The sequence below is a fragment of the Oryctolagus cuniculus genome, chromosome 9 (assembly GCF_964237555.1).
Source record: "Oryctolagus cuniculus chromosome 9, mOryCun1.1, whole genome shotgun sequence".
Taxonomy (NCBI): domain Eukaryota; kingdom Metazoa; phylum Chordata; class Mammalia; order Lagomorpha; family Leporidae; genus Oryctolagus; species Oryctolagus cuniculus.
The window spans coordinates 109200199-109218358 of NC_091440.1; the positions used below are offsets into that span (position 1 = coordinate 109200199).

The window sequence follows — 18160 nt, forward strand, 5'->3', positions numbered from 1 at the left end:
CATAGCAGAGAGCTGTATTGGAAACGGAGCAACTGGATCACGAACCGGCGCCCATATGGGATGCTGGCACTGCAGGCTGGGACTTTAACTCATTGCACCACAGTGCCGGCCCCTTACTATAATTTTCAATTTTGCTATATCAGTTTTCTCAACAGCTTACCAAAACAAACAAACTAAAAAACACAAATGTTCCCCAATCTATAGACACCTACATCTATGGTTCGGAAGGCATAGAAATATTAACTTCAAAGAGTTCATTTTGATTATGAATTGGCTTTGCATTTCTAGAAACACTAGCAATAATGAAACAATATACCATGGACAAAGCCGATAATAAACACATGGCAATCCTGGCAACATGTTCATCCTGTTGATTAAGCAGAATTATTTTTTTAAAAATGTTTTCAGGGAAAATGCTTAAAATTATACAAAGAGTTAAAAATAAAATTTTCACAAAGTTTACAGGAAAAGAGGAAATCCTAAAGTCTTTGAACCTTCTTACAATGGTACCTGTTTAATTAAACCCCAACTATGGTGGAGCATTTTTGTAAGGAAAGTAAAATGCTTGCAAATTGCATTTCCTATGTTGCTTAATGTGTTGGTCACTTCAGATCCTGTTGTGCCTACTTGTGCCCAGTGTATAATCATCACATAGAGGTCATCTGGACCCTACACCTGTTTGGCTTTTGAGTTCACTCCAGTTGAACTTCCTGCATTTGTGCTTCCATCCTTTCCTCTCAGAACAATGGTGAAATCTCTCTTGCAAACATAGGTATCAGGTAAGCATAGCTCCCAGTAGAGCCTCCAGGTTCGTTAGCCTCGTCTTGTAATTCTCCGAGGACTTTCTTTGTTTTTGATGACACCTGGCTTTCCTCTGCACACTGGCTCCCACTACTGCTGGCTTCAAACCATTCTCTTTTCTCTAGTTCCTTGTTTTTACTTTTCTTGTTCTTTTCTTAAAACATTTTTATAAAGATTTATTTATTTATTTGAAAGGCAGAGAGCGAAAGAGAGATCTTCACTTCCCAAATGGCCACGACAGTCAGGGCAAAGCCAAGAGCCAGAAACTCCATCTGGGTCTCCCACGAGGCAGGGGCCCAGGCACTTGGATCTTCCATCTTCTGTTGCCTTCTAGCATATCAGCCTGGAGCTGGATCAGACGCCAACCTGCATAGCTCATATGGGATGTGAGCTTTGCAGGCAGAGGTTTAACCATGGCATGACAGCACCAGTCCCTTTCTTTTCATTTTTCCAGCTCTTTGTTCTTGCCCAGAATGGTGAGTTTACTTTTAGGAGTTCTTCTGAATCAGTTAATTTATTAAAAAAATCTTATTTATTTGAAAGGCAGAGAGATAAAGATCTTCCATCTGCCAATTCTCTCTCCAAATCCCCACAAGGAGGCCTAGCAGGTAAAACTGCTGCCTGCAGTGCCGGCATCCCATATGAGAGCCAGTTCGAGACCTGGATGCTCCAATTCCAATCCAGCTCTCTGCTATGGCCTGGGAAAGCAGCAGAAGTTGGCCCAAGTCCTTGGGCCCCTGCACCTACAAGGGAGACCCAGAAGAAGCTCCTGGTTCCTGCCTTCGGATCGGCGGGGCTATGGCCATTGCGGCCAACTGGGGAGTGAACCAGCGAATGGAAAACCTCTCTCTGTGTCTCTCTCTCTGCCTCTCCTCTTTCTGTGTAACTCTTTCAAATAAATAAATAAATCCTTAAAAACAAAAAAATCCCCACAAGGAGTTGTGGAGCCTGGAACTCAGTTTGGCAGAGACCCAAATATTTGAGCCATGTCTTCATTAACAGGAAGGCAGAATTGAAAACAGAGCTGAGTCTGTAACCCTGGCACTCTGATGTGAGGTGCAGCTGTACCAAGCAGCAGATGGTAGACCAAGTGCTTGGGCCCTGTGTCAATGTGGGTGATCCAGAAGAAGTGTCTGGCTTCTGGCTTCAGATCAGCCTGGTTCCAGCCGTTGCAGCCATCTGAAGATTAAACCAGCAGGTAGACGACCTCTTCCTCTTGTTCTCTCCCTTCCTCTCTGCCTTTCAAATAAATCCTTTAAAAAAAAAAAAAAAGACAATCCTGGGCTGAAGCCACACACAGATGCCCATTCCATGGAATCTTAGAACTCTGAGTCCAATTTCATTTTCAAATGAGGTGAAAAAATTTTGAAATCCATTCATATGAGGATTCTTCAAAAAGTCTATGAAAAATGCATATTATGAAAAATTATGCATGGATTTCAAAGTTTTTGCACCATATAAACTTATCTTTTCACTCAATTTTCCATGAACTTTTGACGTCTTTTCATACATGTTTCCTCAAATATTTATACATAAACCCACCCATCCTCTAACAGCAGGTCTGTTTAAAATGAAAGTGGGGGCAAGCAGTTACAGTGCTTGGGTTGAGTCACTGCCTGCAATGGAGCATCCTATGTGGTTGCCAGCTCAAGTCCCAGCTGCTCCACTTCTGGTCTAGCTTCCTGTTAATGCACCTGAGAAAGTGGCAGGAGGATGGCCCAAGTGCATGTGTAGCTACACCCACGTGAGAGACCCAAAAGAAACTCCTGGCTCTTGGCTTTGGCAGTTTGGCCTAACCCTGGACATTGTGGCCATTTGGGGAGTGAACCAGCAAATGGACAACCTTTCTGTCTCTGCCTCTCTCTGTAACTTTATCTTTCAAATAAATAAAATAAATATCAAAAACAGTTTAATCCATACATCTGATAAATTTTTTAAATTCATAAACATTTTGAAGATCCATTCACTATATGAATGAGTTTAAAAATTTTTTGAACCAAAATAAACTAAATAAACTTACCATTTAATTCCATTTCCATGACCTTTGTGAATTACCCTGGTATAAAGGGAATGGGATCCAGACTAAACACAAAGTTTATCTGTGTTTCATATACACCTGAAATACATGGCCTGAATGTTACTATTATACAATCTTTTTAATGCACCTGCATTTTGACTGCATCCCACCACATGAGATCAGGTGTAGTATTTTCCACTTGTGACATCAGGTTGATGATCAAAAAATTGAATTTTGGAGCATTTCAGACAGACCAGAAGGCACCACCTGCTGGCTCATGTGGGTTAAAAAAAGAAAGAAAAATCCGCCGGCGCCGCAGCTCACTAGGCTAATCCTCTGCCTTGCGGCGCCGGCACACCGGGTTCTAGTCCCGGTCGGGGTGCCGGATTCTGTCCCGGTTGCCCCTCTTCCAGGCCAGCTCTCTGCTGTGGCCAGGGAAGGCAGTGGAGGATGGCCCAAGTGCTTGGGCCCTGCACCTCATGGGAGACCAGGATAAGTACCTGGCTCCTGCCATCAGATCAGCGCGGTGCACCGGCCGCAGCACGCCGGCCGCGGCCGCCATTGGAGGGTGAACCAACGGAAAAGGAAGACCTTTGTCTCTCTCTCTCACTGTCCACTCTGCCTGTCAAAAAATAAATAAATAAAAAGAAAGAAAAATCTGGATCTGCAAAGACTGGTTTTAACTAAAGGACTCTACTGCCACCTACTGATAGATTCTGAAATTTCTCAAATGTTTCACAGCAAAATGGTATATTTTATTTAATATATGCATTGCAAAGCATCGTGCATGTTTTAAATGTGAGACGCTAGAAACAGAAAATAACACAAAATGGGGAAGGAAGAGGTGAAATCCTGATGAGATGGCAGAGTGCACCCAAAACACAGAGGTGTCTACAAGGGGGTGACTGGCAATGGGCCTGTGTTGTTGGTGGGGACAGTTAGGAAAGCCTTTTTGAGGCAAGGAACCCCAAGCCATCTGGTGAGTTAAATTTAACAAGCATATGTGAAAAGGGAGGGTTAGGAATTAGAGGAGAGACAAAGTGGAGACCTTGTGCCTGCAGCGATTTAGGAAGGCTGAACTGCTAGAGGAGGCATGGGTACCAAGAAAGACAAAGCAGGTTGGGTCATGGAAGGTACCCCATGCAGTACGTGGAGGTTATCCTGGGGAGTCACTGGTGAGTATTAAATAGGGAACATATAGGATTACATTGTGTCTATAAATGTCACTCAGGCAGCAACATAGAGAACAGATCAGAAGAAGGTGCATCAAGATGGGAGATGGGGCTTGGAAACAGGCAGAGGCAAAGTCAGGGTGGGGAGGCACAGCAGCCATCTCACTGCTTGGACAGTTTGATCAAGGGGCGTCTCCTGTGTTAGGATATTGCTGCTGCTACCTGACTTGGAGACAGTCATCCGGCCCAGTGTCTTGGGTCCAGGCAGCAGGAGAAGCTAACTTCTGTGACTTAATAAACAGAGCATAGTCGGGCTATAATAACAAAGACCAAAATCAGCAATGACTAGATCAAGGCTGAAGATGGTGTCTCCTTCATGTAAAAGCTCCAGTGTGTCTGGCAGGTCTTGTCTGTAGAGCCGTTGCTGCTGGCCCACCTCCCTCTGTCTCATTACTCTACAATACTCTAAACATGATCCCCCATCCTAGTCTGAGTTCTAAATCCCACCATCACCTTTCCATTCTAGCTATCAGGGAGAAGGGGAGAAACCTGATGGCACAGTTCTTCCTTTTTAAGAGCACAGCCTGGAAGTTATGACTCTCTTTTCCACTTAGGGGCATTTGCCATTATCCAGAATGTGATGAGGTGCTCGCATCAAACTTCTGGAAAACTAACAAATGCAGTCAGGATTCTGTGTGGCCATGTGGTCCATTAAAATTCTAATGTTACAATCTCGGGCAGAGAGAGAGAGATCTCCATCTGCTCATTCACGCCTCAAATCCTGCAATGACCAGGGCTGGGCCAGGCTGAAACCAGGAGCCAGAAACTCCACCCAGGCCTCCCAGGTGGATGGGAAGGGCCCACGAACTTGGACCATCTTCCACTTGCTCCCTAGGGTGTGCATTAGCATAAAGCTGGAATCAGAAGTAGAATCAGGACTTAAGACTTGAACCCAGGCACTCTGATAGGAAATGCAAGCAACCCAAGCAGCAGCTTAACCTCTACACCAAATGCCTGCCCATGTAAAAATTTTAATTTGCAAATGTTTTCTCTTTGAACTCCTGAGATGGTAACAATGTTGATCTTCATCTTCAAATGGCTCTAAGATGCTCTGATGGTTTATGTATAGGACTTGCCTTCCATCCCACCCCACTGCCCTGACTAAGCAGAACTTTAGTCAGCAGATCATGTGACTCCTAGAACTGTACTCTTCTGATTACTATAAATTTTCCTGGGTAAATAATATTGGCTTTCATCCTGGTGAAAACAGGGTAGAAGGAATGAGATTAAGAGGAAAATAAATTTCATAGGAAGAAGCCGTCATAGCCCTGTGGATAAAGTCTGCATGAAAGTTTCTGTGACTTGTAGGAGCACCAGGGAGGAGAGGTAAGGGTTCTCCAAAAGGTGTGCAGAGTGGAGCACCCCAACGAGTGGGACAGGGCACAGGTCAGTGACAGGATGCATGAAAGACAGTCTGGCTAGCGTGGGGTGCAAGGTCACTCTTGGGGCCAGGGTCTGTGGCCTGCACAGGAAAGAAGCATGGGGACATTTTTACCCTGCATCTCCCCTCCGTCCAAGTAAGCATAAGCTGATGTTCTTGCAAACACTCCTGTTTAGACAGTCTGTCCAGTTGTCCACTCCGGAATGCCTGTGGTCAGGCCAAAGCTGAGGGCTGGGAACGCAACCCAGGTCTCCCAAGTGAGTGGCAGATGCAACTACTTGGTTATCAGTGCTGCCTCCCAGATCTCCCTTAGCAGGAAGCTGGAGTCAAAGAGCCAAAGTTGTGATTTAAACCCACAACTCCAACATGGACTGTGGGAGTTCCATCAGGCATCTTGACTTCTAGGCCAAATTCCTGCCCCCAGTTCATTCTTTACAACGTCAAACACATTGGTTATGCAGATCTCCTACAAAAGGACTTGTCTAGTTCTGGACGGTTACGAAGTCATTGTGCTTTACCTAGGAAGCTCCATACTGAATGTCCAAGTGCTACTCTCTAGAGATCAACTCTAAGTATATAGATACAGTCCAGGAATGCACACAGCTCAGTTGCACAGTCAGCTCATCCAAGAAAGTCACAAAGCAGGTTCCTCCTCCCCTGAACAGAGTCAGGTGCAGGCAGGACAAACAAGAATTGTGCCTTTGGGTCAACTCGCCAGCCTTTCTTGTTGGGAGCATTGCCCAAGTATTGCCCGGGGCTAAGGAGGATGAAAAAGTCCAAATATGTGGATCCTTGTCATCCACGTAGGAGGCTCAGATGGAGTTCTGGGCTCCTGGTTTTGGCCTGGCCCAAGGCCTGGCTGTTGTAGGCATTTGAGAGAGAACCATTGGGATGGAAGCTCGCTCTCTCTCTCTCTCTCCCCCCTCCAACCCCTATCATTCTGCCTTTCATATAATTAAATAATTCTTTGTTTTTAATTGCATTACAGAAAACTAACAATGAGGAAGTATCAGATAAGCACATACTACAGGATAGTCTACAAAGCAATTAGTTTATTCTCTTAAGAAATGTCAAAGTTGTGAAAAAAAAAAAAAAAAAAAAAAAAAACAAGAAAAAAATGGGGAGATGTTCCAGATTAAGGGAGACTGAAAAGACATAATGGCTAAATAGAACGCATGATCCTGGATTGGATTCTGAAATTATAAAGAACATTATTAGAAGGGTTGGTGAGATTTTCATGGGTCTGTGAATTAGACAGCAGTATTACAGCAATGTTAATTTCCTGATCTTGCTGGCTGCATTCTGGTTACATAAATGTCCTTGTCTTAAGGAAATACACACTAAAGTGGTAAAAGCTAATGAGGTATTATATTTACAGCTACTATTACATCATAAAAGACAACAGCTGTAATACATATAAATATGTAGAAAGAATGAAAAGACATGGAGTAAGATGTTAAAGGTTGGGGAAGCTGGATGAAGATGTATAGAAGTTCTGTGATTCTTGCGACTTTTCTACAAGTTTGAAATTGTCTCAGACTGAAAAATGAAAAAGGATTGCTGTTCTTGAAAACGCGAACTTGTCTGTAATAACTGAAAGGAAACCACTGATTGTCTGAATTGGGGGAGATCAGAGAGAGCAATTAAGATTACAAAAAAGCAAAAGGAAACTTTGGGGGCCCAGGATTTGTTCACTATCTTGATTGTTCAGTGACTTGCCTGGGGCAAACGTAATTCAAAATTTGTTCTATTATACACTTTTTACAACAGTTAACAAGTAAGCAACATGAAGTAATTATTTTTTACAATGCCTGATATTTGCCCAGGGAATCCAACCAATCTCTTTGTCATATGGATACTTTTTGCCAAGCTTTTCCATATTCCTGGAACACTCTTTGCCAGGAACTTTTTCCATCTGACCCACTCCTTCATATTCAAGAAGGCCGCAGGTCTCTGTCTCTTTCGTTGACTCTTTTCCACTGCGATTGATTCACCTTTCATTCATCCAGCGATTATTATTATATACATACAATGGAAGTATGTAATCTTTTCCATTGCTCACTCTGTCGTCACTTCAGTGGTTCATTTTCCTGTACACTAGCGTGAGTAATGAGGTTGAAGTCCTTGGGGAGTAGGGTGTTATGGAGCAGTGCAGCTTCAGGAAAATCAGGGCAGGAGGGAGAACTGTAGATGTGTCAGCAAAGCGGGAGCATCACACAGCTTTACTGTAAGGAGTTACGATACACGGGTGCCTCACTTCACCTCATCAGGTCTGAATAGCCCCATACGTCATAAAAGGGATGGGTGTGGTCAAGTGGCTTAGCAATTCAGACACAAGTTGGGACAACCACATCCCACATCAGAGTACCCAGATGTGAGTCCTGGCTCTGCTCCCATTTCCAGCCTCCCGCTAGTGCGCACCCTGGCGGCAGCAGGTGGTGGTTAAAGCAGTCGGTTGCCTGTCTTCCACAGGATGGGCTGCACTAAAATGAGTTTCTGGTTCCCAGCTTGTGCCTTGTCCAGCCCCAGCTGTGCAGGTATTTGGGGAGTAAAGTGGGAGTTATCTCTCTCTCTCTCTCTCTCTCTCATATTCAAAATGTTCCCAACTTTTAGATTGTTTGAGTAGTGACCACTAGATGGAACCCATGTTCATACTTGCACACTACAAAAGGAGGTGGTGCCAAAGCATGAAGCCAACAAAGCAGCAGTGGGGAGATTACCCTGTGCTTGATGCAACAAGGCTAGTATGATGACGCTTTAGCAAGCTAATGGCAACTGAAATTAAAGAGCAAATTTATTTTGGTGCCAAAAAATGGAAATCCATGTATAGAGAAGTCTTCAAAAAGTTCATGAAAGGGGTTGGTGTTGTGGCACAGTGGATTAAGCCATCACTTGTGGTTCTGGCATCTCATATCGAAGTGTGACTTTGAGTCCCAGTTGCTCTGCTTCTGATCCAGCTCCCTGTAAATGCACCTGGGAGAGCAGCAGAAGTTGGCTCAAGTATTTGGGCCTCTACCATCCATCCACAAGGGAGACCAGGATAGAGTTCTTGGCTCTTGGCTTTGGCAGGCCCCAGCCTTGGATATTGGGGACCATTTGGAGAGTGAACTGGTAGATGGAAGATATCTCTCCCTCTCCCCCCGCCCCATCACGCTATAGTTCATGGAAAGAATATCTATTATTTTTAAAAAGTACTTGGATTTCAGAAAAATTTGCACCAAAATGAACTTATCTTTTAATTCCATTTTCCATGAACTTTTTGAGGCAGCCTTATAGGTAAGAAAGGAGAGAAACTGCCTCCCACAGGCAATCATGTTCTTACATTGTTGATCTCTGGGTAGGAAACTAGTGATGAGGAAGTCCGACCAAAGGGAAAGCTGCACACATTTTTTGTTCTCCTCCTTAGCAAATCCCAAGGTTCTTTAACCCAAAATGTGCAAATCTTGTACGATTTTCTGTGTGAATGAAGTGAAACTTGGTTAGCACTCCACCTGCTTTTAGCTAACTACGTTAAAGGGAATACTGTTTTGGCAGAAAGGAAATCCTAGTCAGTCACGTAGATATGGAGAGAAATCCTTGAAACCTGCAGAAATAGTTTTGATTTTGAAAATAAAACTCTTGTAAGAGAGGTCAAATGGGTGAGAATAAAAATGTCAAGCTTTAAGTAGATGGAAAAATTCTTATTTTGTGTATTAAAAGAATTATTTTATTTATTTGAAAGAGCTACAGAGAAAGGGAGAGACCCTCCATTCTGTGGTTCACTCTCCAAATGGTGGCAACATCCAGGGCTGGGCCCTGTGAAAATCAGAAGCCTGGCAGCTGGAACTTGAACCGGCACTCACACAGGATGCTGGCTTCGCAGGTGGAGGCTTAGCCCACTGACACAATGCTGCCGCTATTTTGTGTCCTTTTTGTATGTTTATAAATTAATTCTACCACTTATTAAACACAGAAGCATGACAACCTGTTGAACTGATTATTTAGTAAGTGTTTACAAGACATATGTATAATGAGTGACATACCTTGTGCCCCTGAATAATCTTTTTCTTTTACCACTGAAGTTTCCTGCTGAATATTTTAACTCTTTGTAAACTGACTTCAGCACCCTGCAGGGTATTCCCTCTCCCTGCCAATCCTTACTTGTCAGACACTCTGTCTTTGAGAGACTCACTATATATTTCTAAAATAAATGTAGATACTTAGGGACGACGACGATGATGATGATGAAGACCCACGAGACTCTGGAATATTTTGTATATCTCCATATTATTCATATTCAACAAACAGAGAAAATATTTGGCAGGAATTTTAATTCCTTTATTCCTTATCATATCTTTAAATAATTGTATTAATAATATTTTATAGATAATAAAACAAAATCTTAATGCATTAAGTAACTTGTACTCATAATTCAGTGGCAAAGCAAGAACTCAAAGCCAGATCACTTGATTTCAAGTGCAGTTCTTTGCAGCACATCCTGGAGGGATCATGCGTGATTGACTAAGTCTTCGCATGGAAGGTAGACACACTCACAGGTGAGTCATCATGAAGCTACGGGACAGCTCCCTCCATCTTCCTTAAAGCTGTTCTTTGTCCTCCCCCAATTATGCTTACCATTTCTTTTTAAGATTCATTTATTTGAAAGGCAGAGTGAGAGAGAGAGAAAAAGAGTGAGAGAGAGAGAGAGATAGGTGCCTTCCCTCCACTGGTTCACTCCCCACAGGGCCACATGGGCTGGACTGTGTCAGGCCAAAGCCAGGAGCCAGGAGCTTCATCTGGGTCTCCCACATGGGTGCAGGGGCCCAAGGACTTGGATCATCTTCTGCCCCTGCCCAGCTTCTACTACTTTTTTTTAAATTGATTTATTTATTTGAAAGAGTTACTGCAAAGTGTCTGGCGCGTAACAAATCTTCCCAGGCAGACGAATCAATTAATTCACAGGCTTTTATTGGGGTTCCGCTCCCGGGCGAGGTTCCCCAGTCCCAACAGAGCAACAGAGCAGGGGCCGGGGAGTCGCGCGTCAGAGATTGGGAGAGCTCCTTTTATAGATTCAGGGCATGGGGGTTAAAGGTTGAGGTGGGTCTGACCCCCATTGGTTGACCTTTAGGCACCCGCAGGGACCTTGACAAGGACTTTTCTTCCCCAGAAGTACAGGTAGGGATTTTCCATTCCCGGAAGTATAGGCCTTTCCTCCATGCGGATCCCAAAGCTACCAGTTACAGAAAGAGGGGGAGAGAGAGATCCACCATCCACTGGTTCACTAAAATGGCCATAATGTCTGAGGCTGGACCAAGGCCAAAGCCAAGAGCTGGAAACTCCATCTGTGTCTTCCACATAAGTGGCAGGAGCCCAAACACTTGGACCATCTTCCACTGATTTCCCATGCCATTAGCAGGAGTTGGGTTGGAAGTGGAGTAGCCAGGACACAAACTGGCGCCAACATGGGATGCCAGTGATGCAGGCTATGGCTTTACATACTACACTACAACACAGGCCCCTGTCATTTCTTTTTCACCTGACACAGAAGCATCTCCTAGGGAACTGCACAGTAGAACCATCACTTGCTACCAATAGTGCAATGCTGCATGATTTCCCTGATCCATAACAAGTGAAAGGAAAATCAGATGAAAGCCATGACACAGAGCTGCACTAAGAAAGGCAATACAGTGACTACAGGGCAACCTTCCTTCTCCCCAGCCCAAACCAGAGAAATACAACTTAGGACTTAGGCTCAAGCTCACCACAGTGTCAACAACTTGCTCTTTTTGTTTTAATTGTTTTCAAGTTGTACAAAAATTTACCTGAAAGGCAGAGATAGACATACGGACAGAACTCCCATCTGCTGGTTCACTCTCCAAATGCCAGGAGCCAGGATCCTAACCCAGGCTCCCACATGGATGGCAAGGACTCAGTCACTTGAGCCATCACTGCTGCCTTGCAGCACCCATATCAGCATCGGTGGGTTAACCACTATGCCGAATACCAAGCGATAGTGCAGATGAGAGATATGTGAGCTACACGGGGAGAGAGTTTTCTTTCTCACGTTTTTCTTCTTATCTGCAAAGTAAAGAAGGATGTGGATTTACTCACCCTTATCACGATAGTTGGATCTGACCACGCAATTAGGAAGCTGTCTGTTCACATAAGAGAGCAAAGGAGGGAGTCGTCACTGCGGAAAATGATATCTAAAACATTTCCCAAAGCCTTCATGAAGTTCACTCTTTCGCCGTTATGTCTGCAGTTCAGGAAACCAGGCGGTGGTAAGGAAGTGTGACTGATGCTCTCCAGCCTTCCCTAGCACACTCAAGCTGTTGTCCTCCCATAGAAGTCTCTCACCAGGACAGCATGGGTCCCTTCCAGGCAGAAAGAAAGCAAGAACCATGCTCCACATCCAGTGATCTAGACCAGGAGAGAGAGCTGGGCTGTCCTACTTCGTCTCCCTATGACGTCCCAGACCCATCAGTTCTGTAGACAAGAGCCAAAGCTGGGTTTTTTATCTTGGCCAAAGCTAAACCAAAAGAGAAGTTTTGTTGTGCTATTCACTCTCTCTTATCAGTGTAGCTGGTGACAGCCCAAGGTTCCCTGCCACTTCTCCCAGGGCTCCCATCCAGCATTGTCTTGCACCAGCTCAGTGGGAGGAATTCCTTCCGGACTTCAGCATTCTTTGCCAATTACCCTTTGCCTTCAGAGACCTGGGAAGCTTCAGCCGGCTGCATTGTTGTGGGGACCATTCTCACGCAGATGAAGACTGAATGCATTTACAAGTGAATTGCACAAGTTAATTATCGCCTCCGTTTAAACTTTTTTTAAGTTTTCTCTTAATCATTTAGAGCATCTCTCTCGGGCTGGCCTGGAGATGATGGACACAGACTAGATTTAATTAAAGGATTTTCTTGTGTCACAGCAGAGAAAGACAATCTCACTTCTCTGATGCAGGAGACTTTGACTAAAATGAGAAGCAGCCATTGTTCCCGGGAGTACATCCTCTTGTTCCTCCTCCCAGACAGTACCTAAGTATCCCTTCCCCCACACATGGAAGAAGAGGGAGGGGAGAATTGTACGGGTCCCCTGGGACCCCAGCTGTCCAGCAGAAGGCAGACGGGACCTGCTCCTGGAGAACCATCTCTGTTTGGAGATCAAACAACCATTTGACGTGCAAACGGTTTTGCTAAAAGGCAGTGATATTTTACAAAGTTGTTCAGACCTGACCTTTCACCTATTCCTGCAAAATATTTGGACTTACTAAGTTAATACAGGGTTTTACTTTCTAATTTCTGTTAAGAAGTTTACTCTTACTCTATGAATAGGAAACACAGTGCGAGGGTACATGATGAAAGTGAATCTTCTCCCACCCCAGGGCCACCTCGCCCCACCTTTCTTAAGTACTCTTGTAAAGAGTTTACTCAGTTGTAGGCTTGCGGGTGTGTTGTGTGTGTAGAGTTAACTGTACATCTTGTGTACATCTTGTGGAAACCTTAAACTGGGTGTCTGTGTTTCCAGGCTGTAAGACAGAGCTAGGAGATACATGTGTGTGTATGTTTATGTAAACACATCTATTTTTTAAAAGATTTATTTGGAATGCAGAGTGATGGAGAGAGGGAGAGACAGAGACATCCTGCATCTGATGGTTCAATCCCCAGATGGCTGCAAACAGCCAGAGCTGGGCCAGGCCAAAGACAGGAGCCAGCAATTTCATCCAGGTCTTTCATGTGGTTACAGGGGCCCCCGGTACTTGAGCCATCTTCTGCTGCCTTCCCAGGCACATTAGCAGGTTATTGAAGCTCCCCAGGACCCAAACCAGTTCTCTGATATAGGATGCCGGCATGGCAAGTAGCAGCTTAGCCTGTTCTACTACATCACCTGTCCCAACACATTTAGATTTATGAAAACACACATATCTATAATTATATAGAGAGATATCTATAATTACATAGATAGACAGAGAGGTAATTAGCCCTCCATACCTAGGGGTTCCATGTCCACCAATTCCATCAAGCAAGGAAAAGAAAAATGGTGTCCACATTGAACAGGTACAGGTTTTTTTCTTGTCATTATTCCCTAAATGATATAACTGTTTACACAGTGTTTACATTGTATTACGTGTCACAAGTAATATAGAGAAGACTTAAATATATAGGTAGATAGGATATATGTACACACTGTATCATTTTATACGGGGACTTGAGCATCTGCAGAGTTTGGTATCCTCAGAGGTCCTAGAACCATGGAAGTAGAGGGCCAGCTGTGTAGCTATCTGGTTAAGTAAGAATTCATGCTGATGTCTTTGACTCTAAGCCAGCACCAAAGGCTTCCTTCTAGCCATCTCCCTGTGCTTATCTGTAACTTTCCTCCCCAACAACAGAAGGCCTGCCCCCACTATTCACCATCCATTGATTTGTTTGCCAATTACTACACACTGTATGTGTAAAGCAGCTTCAGAACTGTGAACCTGTATCCTCATGAGAAAAAAATTTACCAATTGGTGCTCATTGTAATGTTCAGTTCCTTTTGTCTTTAGCTTTATAATTACAAGTCAAAGCAATAGTTTCCAAGTGTTCTCCCCACTGCTCTTCAGTGGTGTTATGCCATACAATTAGAGACATTTGTCAAAATCTGCATTCCACTCTAATATACCCCAACATTCCAGTTGATTTTTTAAATTGTATACCATTAATTTCCCTCTTTGTGATATGTGGTCCTATGGATTTTGACAAATACAGAACTATACACCCAGCATCCCATTATCACACAGAACAGTTCCATCACCCCGAAAGTACTCCATGAATCCTCTTTGCATCCACCACTTACAACCACTACCACCCTCCTCCAGCAACTCCTGACACCAGATTTCCATCGCTATAGTGTTGTTCTTTCTGGAATGTTGTATGGATGGACTCATAGAATATGTAGCCTTTGGGGTCTGATTTCTCTCACTTAGCGAAGTGCCTTTAAGATCAACCATCTTGCGTGAATCAATAGTACATTCTTTTTGTAGCTGCACAGTATTCCACTGAACAGATAATATACAATTTGTTTATGCATTCACCTACTGAAGGACATTTTGGTTGCTTCCAGGTTTTAGAGATTATGAATAAAGCTGCTGTAAACATTTACGTGCAGGTTTTTGTGTGAACACAAGCTTTCAGTCCATTTGGATAAATGTCTAGGACTACAACTTCTGGGAAACTGTGTGGGTTTTTGTCCTTGCTGTAGAAAGAGTCTGTGGATGTAATATTGAGAGAATAAACCACCACTGAGGCATAGGAGGAGAGGGCAGGCTTAGCATGTTTACAAAGTCTGGACCTCAAAAAACTCTCTTAAACAGGAAGGAGACAATAAGTTGCCATTTTTGCTTAAGAGTCAAAAAAAGAATCTTGCCATGAGTGTCAGCTCGCTAAAGAGCATCCCGGAACAGAGCCACGCCTTGGATCTTGGCGCCACTCTAGAGAAAACATAGACATTCAGTTGGGATTTGTCCATTGCAGTTCCTTTTATAGGTGTTGCGGCCTGGTTAGTAGAGAAGGAAAGCAGATTTTTTTTTAAAGATTTATTTGTTTATTTGAAAGGCAGAGTGACAGAGACACAGAGAGACCTTTCGACCACTGGTTTACCACTCAGATGGCTGCAAAATTGTCTGGGTGGCAGGAACCCAAGTACTTGTACCTCCCAGGCATGTTAGCTTGGAGCTGGATTGTATGTGGAGACAGGACTTGATCCCAGGCACTCTGATATGGGATGCAGATGTCCCAAGCAGTGGCCTAACTCACTGCACCAAAGGCACCAGCCTCTGTGGTTTCTTTGGAACTATACCCACAGAGTGGAGCAGTTGTGACAGATTCTACGGGGTACTCTCATCACTCCACACTACTATTCAGTGCACTGTAGATCTCAGTGTCACAGCTAAAACTGGACAGTGTTTTGAGGGCTACACATAGTACCAAACCATGACATTTTATTTTATTTTAAATACTGGTGCATACCCATGTCAAAACAAGAAAGAGAAGAAAAAAAGAACACCTTTTAAAAGCTTCCATTTTTCTTTTTCTTTTTAAATGTGCTATTGGGGCTGGCACTTCCTGCAGTGCCCGGATCCCATATGAGTGCCAGTTCAAGTCCCGGCTCCACCACTTCTGATCCAGCTCCCTGCTATGGCCTGCGAAAGCAAAAGAAGATGGCCCAAGTCCTTGTGCCCCTGAACCCAAATGAGAGACCTAGAAGAAGCTTCTGGATCCTGGCTTTGGATTGGCCCAGCTCCTGCCATTGTGGCCATTTGGGGAATGAATCAGCAGATGGAAGACCTCTCTCCTCTCTCCTCTCTCCTCTCTCTTTCTCTCTCTCTCTCTGCCACTGCCTCTGCCTCTCTGTAACTCTGCCTTTCAAATATATCAATAAATCTTTTTTTAAAATTGTGCTATTCACTTATTTTTATTTATTTGAAAGTCAGAGAGAAAGGCACACAGAGAGCTTCTATCTGCTGAATCACTTTCCAAATGCCTGCTTTCCCAAGGCTGGGCCAGGCTGAATCAAGGATCCAACAATTCAATCCTGGTCTCCCATGTGGGTAGTAGGAATCCCAACTACCTGAGCCCTCACCTCCTCCATCCCAGGGTGCACATCAGCAGGAGCCTTGAATCAGAAATGAAGCCAGGACTCAAACCCCAATATGGGCCCGAGCATCCCATGTAATGTCGTTTTTTGTTGTTGTTGTTTTGTTTTGTCTTGTTTTGTTTATTTTTTTGACAGGCAGAGTGGACAGTGAGAGAGAGAGACAGAGAGAAAGGTCTTCCTTTGCCGTTGGTTCACCCTCCAATGGCCGCCGCGGCTGGCGCACCATGCTGATCCGAAGGCAGGAGCCAGGTACTTCCTCCTGGTCTCCCATGGGGTGCAGGGCCCAAGCACTTGGGCCATCCTCCACTGCACTCCAGGGCCATAGCAGAGAGCTGGCCTGGAAGAGGGGCAACCGGGACAGAATCCAGTGCCCCGACTGGGACTAGAACCCAGTGTGCCGGCACTGCAAGGTGGAGGATTAGCCTATTGAGCCGCGGCGCCGGCCCCATGTAATGTCTTAACCACTGTGTTCAACAAATACCACACTTCTAAGGTTCATGGAGTGAGGATTAACACATTGTTGCTAGGTAGCAAAGAGTATTTAATACAACATTATAGGGCCGGCGCCGCGGCTCACTAGGCTAATCCTCCGCCTAGCGGCGCCGGCACCCCGGGTTCTAGTCCCGGTCGGGGCGCCAGATTCTGTCCCGGTTGCCCCTCTTCCAGGCCAGCCCTCTGCTGTGGCCAGGGAGTGCAGTGGAGGATGGCCCAGGTGCTTGGGCCCTGCACCCCATGGGAGACCAGGAAAAGCACCTGGCTCCTGGCTCCTGCCATCGGATCGGCGCGGTGCGCCGGCCGCAGCGCGCCGGCCGCGGCGGCCATTGGAGGGTGAACCAACGGCAAAGGAAGACCTTTCTCACCTGTCTCTCTCTCTCACTGTCCACTCTGCCTGTCAAAAAAATAAAAAATAAAAAATAAAAAATAAATACAACATTATAGCCGAGCTGAAAGAATATACCATCCATCAACATTATCATCCTCAGCACTCATCATGGTGTTCCAACTCAGGAAAGCAATGGTCAGGAAAAAATGAGAACATTTAGTATGAAATAACTCATCACAGCAGAGTTCCTTTATAAAATATAACATGAAAATGAGATTAAAAGTCAGTTTCTGAGTTACTCATTTGTTAACCAAACAAGAAGAGCCATTCACCAATGGTGAGTAAATTAAATAGTATGTGCTTGCAGCAATCAAACAAACGTGTCCAAAGAAAAAGCTTCCTTTGGAGTATTAAAGCTTCCTTTGGCGTATTAGCCTTTCAGTGGTTATAGTCGTTGGAGAATTGAGGACACTGGGAGCAATACTGAATCACAGGAACAGGTGTTTGGCCTAGAGGTTAAGATGCCAAGTTGGTATACCAGTATTATGTATTAAGGTAGACAAAGGTAGCCCATGGCTAACCTAGGTGCATCTGGGCTTTCTCAAGAAATATTATCATTCTAGGCATTAGATAAGGGCCATTCCAGGGTCTGCCCAGTACTGGAGTACCTGGGTCCAGATCCCAGTCCCAGTACCCTGCTAATGCAGACCATGGAAGGCAGCAATGATGGCTCAAGTAGCTGATCCCTGCCACCAACTTGGGAGACTTGGATTGAGTTTCTGGCTCCTGGTTTCAGCCTATCCCTAGAGATATCTGGAGAACCTGGATATGGAGATCTTTGTCTGTCTCTCTCTCTCTCAAATGAATTAATTAAAAATTTTAAAAGCCAAGACAAGTGAAGTGAGTGGCTTTACTGGACTCTTGATGAATCAACAGATGTTACTGACAAGGCAGTTGTTTGGATGTCAACTCAGAGTTTGAAGAATCAATCTCTAGGAACAGTGTGCAAGAACTCATACAAAATGTCCCACAATCTGTGCTTCTCATAGCACACATAGATCTACCTGGAGAACTTGTTAAAAATGCAGATCGGTATGCGAAGATCTGGGGAGATATCGGTGGAGGTCTCCTACAGGACTGCCTTTCGGTAACTAGTTTACTGTACTGTGGCTCCCTGTACAACTTATAGCTGCCACCTGCAGGTTCAGCTGAGAAACACATTCAAAAGCAGGAAAAAACTCTAATGCCTGACTTTAAATAATACAAAGTGCACCTAGCAAAGATGTTGAAATGTTGAT

The 18160-nt window shown here is 44.4% G+C and overlaps 1 protein-coding gene across 4 annotated transcripts in view; it reads right to left on the reverse strand.

The window, feature by feature from the left end:
• The window catches only part of LOC127492064 (uncharacterized), a 47121-nt gene extending 35110 nt beyond the window's left edge, over positions 1–12011 (reverse strand). The window contains exon 1 of one of the 4 annotated variants that reach the window (XM_070049394.1): positions 11522–12011. The gene's annotated coding sequence lies outside the window, so the exon portion shown is untranslated. The remainder of the gene's footprint in view (positions 1–11521) is intronic. The other 3 variants (XM_070049393.1, XM_070049396.1, XM_070049395.1) reach the window with 3 other exon arrangements.
• Between the last annotated feature and the right edge of the window lie 6149 nt (positions 12012–18160).